Source organism: Dermacentor silvarum, chromosome 1, assembly GCF_013339745.2.
Source record: "Dermacentor silvarum isolate Dsil-2018 chromosome 1, BIME_Dsil_1.4, whole genome shotgun sequence".
In the NCBI taxonomy this organism is placed as follows: Eukaryota; Metazoa; Arthropoda; class Arachnida; order Ixodida; family Ixodidae; genus Dermacentor; species Dermacentor silvarum.
In genome coordinates, this window is record NC_051154.1 from 118,737,425 (window position 1) to 118,748,499 (window position 11,075).

Consider the following 11,075-nt stretch of genomic DNA (forward strand, 5'->3'; position numbering starts at 1 on the left):
GATCGCTGGTCCTGATATGCTTTTCTTCTAACCAGTCTTGTGATTCAGGATTTCTAACCAATGTAGATATATTGAATGTGACTGGCTTTAACTTCAAAACTAAAACACACCAAAGCTGCTAAGCTGAAAAAGTTCAGTATAATGGTCTAAATGGATGCTTTTGCAAAGGCATAAATATTAAAAGGAGCCACATAGATTTCACAGTTTGTAATAAAATCTGTGAAGGTATAATGTTGAGAGGCCGTGTGCGACATGCAATTTCTACAGTGCTGTTCACTTGCAAAGTGTATTAATGTTCTTGCGAGTCTATTCACTTCGGAAGAATGTTATTTCAGTGCATAAATGACATTGTTGGCATATGTATGTATACATGTTTGCATGTCACAGATGGGCTCTCACTATTATACCTTGACAGATCTCATTACCAAACTATGGAATCTATGCAGCCTTTAATATTTATGCCTTTTGGAAAAGCATGCATTTAGCACATAATACTGAACTTTTTTCAGCTTAGTAGCTTTGCGTGTTTTTATTTTGAAGTTGAAGCCAGTCGAATTCAATATATGTACATTTCCTAGAAATCCTGAATCGCACCACTGGTTCCAAGAAAACAATAGCAGTACCAGTGATCTGCATTAGCGCACAATTAATTTGGGTATACTGCTAACACAAGCAAAATTCATGCAGCACACAAGGGTGTTGAATGAGGCACATTGAAAAGACATCTTGTAAAATGCCTCTTCTGTAGCCAGCATTTCATAACAATGTTTAAGAGGCAGCAAAATTAGCAAAAAACAAAATTTTATTCTTGCAAATTATGTACATGTGCTTGTCCTGCTTTGATTCTGACTAAATATATACATAGGAAATGAATAGCATGCAATGCCGTGCACTGATTGACTAGACTGCATATATTATGGATTGCATGTCTAGAAAAACTGAACCCACATCTTAACAGAACTAAGGAGGAAGAAAGGCATGTCAGCTGGCGGCAGGTCCAGTATCCTTTGATGCATCTGCGCCAGTCGAAAAAAGGGAAAAAAGACCAGACTCACTTATAGTAAGGCCAGTAAAAGCCAAATGCTTAGCATAAACATGACTAAGAAATAATCTCTACATATTAGAAAAATTAGCGAATACACTTTGTTTTCTCTCGGTGACTACTGTTAAGGGCATGTAATGCGCACACCACTTTCAAACATTATAGAACTGATGCACTCATGATGCATAGTTATACTTGTTTTAAGCCTGGTCTTTCAGTGGCTGTCCCCACAAGACTGAACAATGGCATAAAAGAAACAAATACAACACATAAAAAACTGCTTAAAATCTGCAGGCATAAGCATAGTGCCAGAAGACAGGTATAATTCATTCTATAATTTAAAATGCCTTTTCACGTTCACCTAAAGCATCTCCCATGTCCTTTTGCTGCCTGGAAGTAAATACTTATATCTTTCTTTTACACTGCATCATGTAAGCAAGTGGCCCTGTACGCCAACTCTGCAGTAAAGCTTCTTAAGTACCAGCCCCCCATAACAGAGAGCCGTTGTGTCTGAAAAAAAAAATTGGAAGAGAACAAAAGGGATTCAAAGCCGAAAACACCAAATATACACACTGTGGATATTACAGTGGCTGCATGAAGGCGGGTATTAAATCCGCAGAAAAGGTAAGGCAGATGACACTAGATGATTATGCATTCCAGAGAAATTACTGCAGCAATATTTACGCACAAAAACTGCCAAGATGTAAACAGCCATAGTATAAAAAAAGTATTAACTGAAACTACTGCGTATACAACTCGAAAACATGAAGCCACACAATTTCAATAAAACAATGAAGTCAATTTAACATGCATATAAAAGGCATTAGTTACACCTGGCACGAGTTATTATAAAAATGTGCTCATGTAGTCAATTAATAAAGCTTTTACTTACAAGGTGTCATCAGAATGCAGGATTGGAGCTCTGCTCGGATTCTAATGTGGTCACGGTTTTTTTGTTCACCAAAGGCAGCTGTGATTAGTACGTGAATGTCTGAAAGCACCTAGAAAAGATAGACAAGAGCCATGCACACTTTGACAGCTTGGACGGTAGCTAATAACATGTTGCACGACGCAACTTCTACATGCATGAGTATACTCCTATATAGCTGCACATGTTCGATCCTGCTCTGCTCGTTGTAAGTACTTCAAGTCCCATCCAAGCTTTTGGGAACTAGTGCCATCATTCCCTATCTGAGGTGCAACCTGGCTCAAGATTATGTCACTATGGTTGGTATTCTTCGCTGAAATCATGGCCTCACTGCACTACGGGTAGCATTCATCCATAGAAGTGCTTGCATTAGGCAGGCTGTCATACTTTGCTGTTCAAGGCCTTGGGTACTACAAAAAATGAATCAAAGCGTATCTTATACAACGGGCAACAAGGGAGTTCGCACAAAGTCTCATTTTGTTTTTGTGCGCCGCTTTGCTTTTGGATAACGTAGGTACAGTGCAACAATTTTTGGAAGGGAACAATTAGACAGGAAAACGCCGGTACAGCGTATCCGTTTCCTTACAAAAGTTGTTGCGCTGTACCTACGTTATTCAGTATGTACCAACTCGCCCAAATCAAGCTGATGTTGTTTTGCATTTGTTCTTCACAAACTGAATGCAGCGGACGTATATAAAACGCACGTGCTTACGTCTCGATGCAATCAGTCGGGGACGCAGATATATTATTCGCATAGTGATGCAGTTCTAAGACCATCAACGAAGTAATATAAGTCAATAAGCGGCATAGCTCGCGTTTATATAATTACAGCACCAGCTTAAAACATTCGCAACTTTCGACCACGAGGAAACTAAGCGGCGATGGTGGTTCCCGATGTAACAATTTTAGCACGGTCAGTCGATGCTAACGGCAGTGAATGATCCCACACCAACCAAAATGTAATCCCAACCTGACGAGCTTATATATAGTGTCCGTGACATCGGACGTGCCGCGAGGAAATTCGAAACAACAGCCGTTGCATGAGAAACAATCAACCAAGAGGGTCATGGTGCTACAATCGTGTGACAGAGCTTTCTAAAGAGAGAAAAACTTTAACCACTTACCAAAACGAAGCTGAGCCATCAACGCAGGAACACACAGAGAATGCGATGTGCGCACGAAAGCGACCCGTTGAATCCTTTGCAAAGTGCGGGCGCGCGGCCATGCGCGACACTGCAAGCGCGAACGGAGACAATGCACGGCAACGGCAGCATGGCAGGCGCGGGAGCTAGCGTTGGAAGCGGCCAAGCCATAGTAGCGCACCAACTGTTGTGCCGCACCATGTTATACTAGCCTGTGAAACTTCGTTCAAAATGTTTTATTAAAGCTTTTACGAATTGTGTAATAACGGCACACATTTTATTGAAAGGTTTTATTGTATTGCCATCACGGGCACACGAAACTATGGCGCGGCTTTCAGTTTGAGCTGACGCGGTAGGTTTGAATTGGCCATGGAGGAAGGTACCTTCCTCAATAGGTGATACTTGGTACGCGCGCCGTAACCGTCTAACTAGCGGCCTATGCGAAATCGACTCGAGCATAAACCTTGCAGTACGCTGGTAATACACTGTTTTGTGCGGAGAGCTGTTATATGATGATACCATAACGATGTAATCATTCCACTGATGGTGCTGTCGAAGGAATCGTTGCAAGCTGGTAGTAAAAATGTGCGCAAGTTTTGCTTGCAAGACTTGGAGATTGACTTTAAAAACGTGTACCAGAGCCTGTACGTCTCCACCAGGTCTTACAGCAGAAGTCTTCAAGACTAGACATATAAGCTATACAGAAGACGTCTAATTTGGAGCTTAACTTAGCACTAGCCGTGTCAAGCTGGGTCAAGCCGAGTCAGGAAGGCTTGTAGCCGACTTTTGCTTCCTGGGTTGTTATTCAATTCCTGGTTGACGCGGTAGCGTCGTTCAAAAATATTTTGCCTCGAATCTTGATCCCCATTGTTCTCGCGTAAAATCGCGCGCTTGCTGTTGCGTGGTAGGCTACGTTCACACTTGGTCTCGAAGCAGGCGGAAGCGGCAAAAACTTCTAAAAATCCGCCCGCCTAGGCGGCGAAGCGGGCGGAAAACCAGGCGGAAAGCAAAATCGGTCTCGGACCGATTTTTTCGCCATGGCGAGGCGGAATCGCGGCGGAAAGTCGTTCCGCTCGACCGGAAGCTCTACTAGCATGTAAACATCCGGTCGTAAAATTGTACATGGCACCAAAAGTGTAGGCTGCGATGGGGCTCGACGCGATCTAGATCCACCACTTTCTCTACGACAAGAGTGGTACTAAAACGTACTGTCAGCAATACTCGCGATAGCAGTAGCGCACCCAGGATCTCTGCCAGGGGGGGGTTGACAGTTTGCCAATACCATCTAAACAGCACTAATTTCGATTTATTCAGGGGAAATTGTCAAAAAATGCGCTTTTTGCGAGTGTGCAGACGATTGCGCGTATTACATCTTAGTTGCAGTACTCAAATGCGTAAGGAAAGAAAAGGGGTTAAACAAAAGGGGGGGTTAAGTCGGCCTCAGGGGGGGGTTACAACCCCCGAATCCCCCCCCGTCGGTGCGCCACTGCGCGATAGTATTCAACGTCGCGCGACCGGAGGTGCAGCAACGAAGCCTTGGGGTGACCCAACTTCTCGCGCTTTTTGCAAAGCTGGGCGAACCCACCACAGCCGCTTCGGAGGTGTCCGCTCCTTCCTTTTATTCATTGTCCATTTCTAGGAAACAAGTAGGTAGAAGTATAAAAAACAATTTCTTCGCCCACTTCTGTGGCAGAAAAAAGTTGGGCAGATTCCTCGTTGGCGCTCCGCAATTCTCCTCGCACGGGCGCGGCATGTTGCAAAAGTCGCAGGGCGCTTATTTCGTTGCGCGGTGGTTTTCTCGTCGCGACAATAGATTAGGAGCATAGGTCTCACGTAGGACGCGCAGGCTTCGGCGAGCCCCAACACAAGTGCCAGCGCGGGTTTTAGCTTTGGTGTACTGGAGGCGCCGCCAATAATACGAAATGATGAAATGTTATTACAACCTGTAAATAAAAGCTATTAAAGAAATATAATCATGCCTAGGCACCAACCTTTGACTCAGCGCTACCGTGCCCGTATGAGAATTACGGAACGGCTACGAGGAATTTACCGAAGGTCGCAGATGACACGCAAAGTTGCGCGAAACGAACACTTTTGATGACGGGTGGGACAATGAATGAACATACCGCTCGAAATGGTGCGATAATGAGCGCCACCACGACGACAAACGTACGCAGACTAGATGGATGTGGGCGAAAGCGGCAGCGGTGGCAGCGGCGATAGCAAAACAAATGTGAACAACTTGGACATGCGCGGAAAAGATTTTCCGGCCGCTTTGGCCTTTCCGCCCGCTTGCCGCTTCCCGAGTGTGAACGTAGCCTTACTGCGCTTATTTGCAACGTGTTGTGTTTCAACTCCCATTGTACTGGTTGCGTGTTACTCACCTGTTTTATTCTTTTCATTTGCGTTTAGTGACGGTGATGTAACTGTGTACTGCGCATTTGGTCGAGCTACACTCACCCACGCTTCGAATCAATTGATTGCTGGTAGGCATTTCTAAAATATTGCGATCTTTGTGGGTGCCTGCTCATGGATGGAGACTCGGGAACACGCCGCTTTGCGCATAATTTTCTTTCGCGCTATCAATTTAACCCATAAATTGTGCATGGCTTAAATTCGCATCGGCGTTCCTACCGCAAGTCATAATCTGAATATGCTAAATATCGCGGGCTGAAAACGAAACGTTAGGTGAACTCGTAACTAAAATTCATGAAAATCTGGGGCTTTACATGCCGGAAGCTTGATATGATTATGAAGCACGCCTTAGTAGGGGACTTCGGATGAGTTTTTACCACCTGTGGCTCTCTAGCGTGCACCCAATGCACAGCACACGTACATTTTTGCATTTCGCCCCATTCTAATGCGGCCGCCGCAGACGGGATTTGCGCACCTTCAGCATGCCCCATATCTTGTTTCCTTGTTTGTTTCTCTGGTTAAAGAAATATTGCCAGGCCATCTACGCGTTTCCACGCTGTTGTGTTCTTCTTTCGGGAGTTTTACGAGCCAAAACCATTTAGCCGACTAAGCCACCGCGGCGGGTCACGCTGTTGTGAATTGTTGCTTTGTTTGTTGTTTACCCGTTATTTTATCAGAGCTTTATGGGATCGCTGAACGCACTTCTCTGGAAGGGAAGGGAAATTGAAATTTTAGTGTTGTTACGAACGTTTAGCATAGCGCTATATATCGCTTTATACCGTTGCCGCGACGTTCTCAGGCACAAGTCTGGTTGGCGCATGCTCGCTAAGCTGCGCCAGTTGTACGCGTGGCGTGCTTTTTAGGCAATGCAAGCAAACCAACCGGTAGCTGGTGGATACGGTAGCGGCAATACTAGAACGGCATATGGTAAATGCTTGTTCATTTAATGTTCCAGTGGGAACCCGTGAGGTAACTGGATAATTAAATAAATTGAGGTATATGTACCTACTCGCCCGTAGCGTCAACCGTTGAGCAAAATCAGACACTTGCAGCGTTCTGTCAGCAAGCTGAAGCGCTGGAAAACAGAACGATGCATGAGAGAGTGGTTTCCTGTGATCCACATAACGATGAGCTTGTGTTATCGCAAGACAAATTATTTGCAACGCTGAAAAGGTCATTTCTTATTCCTCTTGTGCCCTAGACATGCGGAAATATAGTCTACAAGTCAGGCCGCCTTATTGTTCCAGAGCGGATTATGTGTCCATATACGTGGTGTCTTTTTTTTAGCTGTACCATTTTTTTTAAATTGCCTGTGGCAGATAGCACAATTATAAATCTTGATCAAAATTACTCGATAAGGCGGCCATTACGTTACGAGAAACCAATATGCTTTCCGAATAATTTACTTAATTGCGCTATTAAACAAACTACTTTGCAGCACATATTTTAATCGACGAATTGTAGCTAGTGGTTATGCAATGCATATCGACTTAGACCGAGATTTGAGGACTACGCTAGTTTCAATATGATAATTTTGAATGTGTCCACCTAAATGCATTGGCGTTCCAGTTAGTATGTGCTTCGATGTATGAAACAGTGTTTTCTCAAAAATTAAGGTAAAAAACTGCATTTTTACTGCAAGTTTGATACCGCATATCTCGAAACCGCTGCCATCCTCAGAATTTGTTCCAAGTCGATATGCCTGGCATAATCACTAGCTACAATTAAAATATGTGCAGTGAGGTAATTAATAAAGTTAATTAGTGTAACTGTAAATTGTGCAATTAAACGTTTTGATTTTTCGTAGAATAGGCCACCTCATCGAGTAATTTAGAACAATTTGGACAGCACAATTGTGCTGTTTGCCACATGTTCTTAAAATTGTAGAATGTCAACCATGTAGAATGACAACATACCGTATGTTCTCATTCTACAAGGCTTTTTTTTTTTTAGACTGAACCAAATTAAAAAAAAAAAAACATTGCATGTGGCAGATAGCACTTGGGCAAGCGCAATGGTCCATGTCATATCACATGCTTCAAACCATTTCGTTATTAAGCTGCTTGCTGTGTAACAAAGAGAGAGAGAAAAAGAATTATTCTTTATTGAGATGCTGGAGATGTTAGCCTGGCTATTCGCCTGACATGCTCTTCCAGGCGCCTAATAACGTAATGGTTTGAAGTAGTGATATGACTAGCCCATGGCGCTTGTCATGTAATTGTCATTTTAATTGAGTATGCTGTTACCGGTAAGCTGAACCAACCGCTGAGTAGGTTGAGCTTACCACTGAGGCGAGGATGACAGAAGGTGAATACGTCATTATGGCCTCAGTAATGACAGAACAAGATGTTGGCCTTCAGAATAACACACGGATGTAATGTCCTATCGTTTGCGCCTTTAAATAAATAAATTCTAAGTGTGACCTGTATGTGTGGCATATGTATTTTTGTGTCCTCATTAACTGATAGTTTGGACCGAAATTTTTTTATGCTGCTTCACTTGGTTCTTGACAAATCTATCTTTCCTAATTTAAACCACAAGAATGATTAATACGTAGAATTTTGCCATCTTCAGTTTTTCTGCTCACATTGACTTCCATACTTCGCAACAGCTAGGATAATAAATTCAAATTCAGTGCTGCATCTGGCTAATGCTTTCTCTTGGTTCTGGAGTTCATGTTACAAGAAAAAAAAAAAAAAAAAAAACAGAGGACGCCGATCAAAAAGTGGTAATAAGAATTGGACGCACGGAAGCCTTGTTCACAACACGAACTGATCGAAACGACGACATTCTGCGTATGCAGGCGGGATATTGCCATCGTTGCGATACAGCGTTTTTCTGTAGTTTTTTTTTTTTTTTTTTTTTTTTTTTGTAGTCTGGATAGCAAGGGATTCCAGAAACTCCCTTCAAATCCACTTTCCTTAGCAATGATAGAAGCCTTGACTCGTCGGTGGCATATTCAGCCTGCCACGTGCTCCGCAAGTGCAATTCAAACGACATTGTTTCTTCACTTCTGATTCATTTCTAATTGATATCTTTGACATAGATTTCATGCTTCAAGCACTTTCAGAATGACTGCTTTCGCTGATGTAAAGATAGTCGTGATTCGCGCAGGCTGTTCTGTATACAATGCTTGGAACATATCTTCTGAATCTTCACATCTGCCTGTTCATGCTGCAACTATAGTGGGCCTAAACGTGGGACATTGACTTCATAGGGTTTCAGAACAATTGCGATGGCCTTGCTCACTCAAGGGACATAGGCGAGGGTCGTGCGAGCTCGAGGGCGCGTGTGACCGGCAATGTGGCAGGCCTCAACGATATTTCGTCGAACGAATGAACATTTCCGGTTATGCGCACTCGGACGTAATCTCTGCAAGTCGTTGTCAGAAATCTGGTCGCCAGGATTAAAGCAAAAATTTTACAGCGATCCCGGCAAATTTGCTCTAAATCAGGACGCTCAGGGCAGTGGCGTATCAGGTGGGTGTGGGTGACCGGGCTTCCGCCCCCCCCCCCCTCTCCAAATATGGCTTTTTTTTTTTTTTTTTTTTTTTTTTTTTTTTTTTTTTACGGTCTGCGCCCTGCTCCCTTTTGTGCCTGGCACGTCGCCTATTAAGAAAGGCGCGTACCCTTCGAACGTGCGGCTATTATGGGCATTCGCGTCTCAACGCTTCTCCGACGCCTGGGAACTTAAAAGAACGAAGCACCGCAGTCAGGACGATCGCGATGCATTAGCTCCCCAACCCCCACCCTCGAAAAAAAATATCCGGGCTAAGCGCCTGGCTCAAATTACGTCGCGAACATTCTGAGTGCGGTTACCCCGGAAGTGTTTCATTCGTTGCGTATAACATCGTTCAAGTTGACCAGTGACCTCGCTTGGCCGCGCGTCCTTGAGTCGACGCTGCCATTCAACATGTCCCCAAAAGGAGGCCTTGTCACGTGTTCTGAAAACCTGTGACGCGCGGCGCATATATGTTCCTGCCTGCACGTTTCATCATGAACTGGTACATGTGGACACGGTGTAGAATTGTTTTTCGGCGCAAACTGCTACTACGTTTAAATCAACAAAAGATGCAATTACAAAAAAGGGCTTGCAGCATGTGTATGATTTGAAAACGAAAAATGTCGCTTGCGACGTAGTTGCGGAGGACGTGGCAGCCTCCAACCTGGCACTGGCCTTCTTGGACAAGGCTGTTGTTATCGCCAAGAATCCGGATTTCACGGTATATCTCGGGGGCTTGCTACCGAGGCTACAGATAAGGCCGAATCGCAGCGATGGCATTATTGCATCTGCGTACGGAAGATACCTAGGTCGGATTTCTAACAGTTACTGTTTGCGAACAAGGCTGCGGTATAACTGAGTGGGAAGTCTTCAGTCATATGCAATAAAATATTTCTATAGCGAAGTTGAAGGAGGAGCCAAAATTACGTCACTATATTCATTACTGCCGTTCACTGCAATATATGCGCAATGTCGCGCACAAGTTTGAACTTGTACAGAAGAAAACGGCTTTTCGGCCAGCAGAAGTACTACATGGCCACGTGCTCGCTGAACTTCTAATAAAACAGCAAAGGAAACTTCGGCGTCCTTAACACACCACTTAGCATCTGTCACGATTGCCTTTACGATAGCTGCCTTCTGTTTCAATGTGATGATCTTTCGTTACCGCTTTTAGTTGGGTCGTCTCTAGCATCGCGAAACCGGCGAAACGGCGACGCGGTTGAATAGGTTGCACGCTGCGACACCAACAATGTTCGTCGTGTGCGAGCAGCACGTGGTACACACAGGGAGGCGTGGCCTCTGAAATTGCACCGGCGCAATCTCCGAGGCCACGCCTATAGCTACACTAACTAGTCTGCGCGGTGCCGCAGTGAGAGGAATTGCAATGGCGATCTAGAGTCTGCTTATGCGCAACTACGCGTAGTGGTGACAAGGACCAGTGTTCGAGGGTGGATTCAACGCAAATACATAAACGTTTTAAACACCGGCAACGAATGTGTGCTCTACCCTGCGGAAAGCAGAAGCGAGCCTGCAAGGGTCGGACATTTCTTTTTTCGGTGAAAACTGAAGTTTGGTGTATCTATTGGCAGGATAAGCTTACTTCGTTGAAACGAGGTTATAAAAACATGGATATCCTCGGAGATTTCAGCGGGAATGTCATTCATTTTGTTGTATACAATAATTTGTTATATCCCGTTTCGTTATAACGAAGTTTCACTGTAACATAATTGTTAATCTTTTGTCTAACCTTCTAATTGCAGGTAATCTGAGGTCGAGCATCATTGGAACACGCTGAATTTTCTGTGGGTGCATCAGCCTGTGGAAATGTCTAAGCCAGTTCCCTGAATCGTGAAGTGTCCAATTTGTTATAACAGCCAGCCACAACGCAAAACTCTAGGAGGTGCATTAGAAACATTTTGCTTATGTGGTGGCGTGTTACTGATTTATTAAAAATTCTTTGAAACCTTTGACCACTTTAGCGCTTCATTTGTGTGAACAATCATGCTTTATATTAAGCGTACGTGGCTTTGACACGTGTTTATCGCTT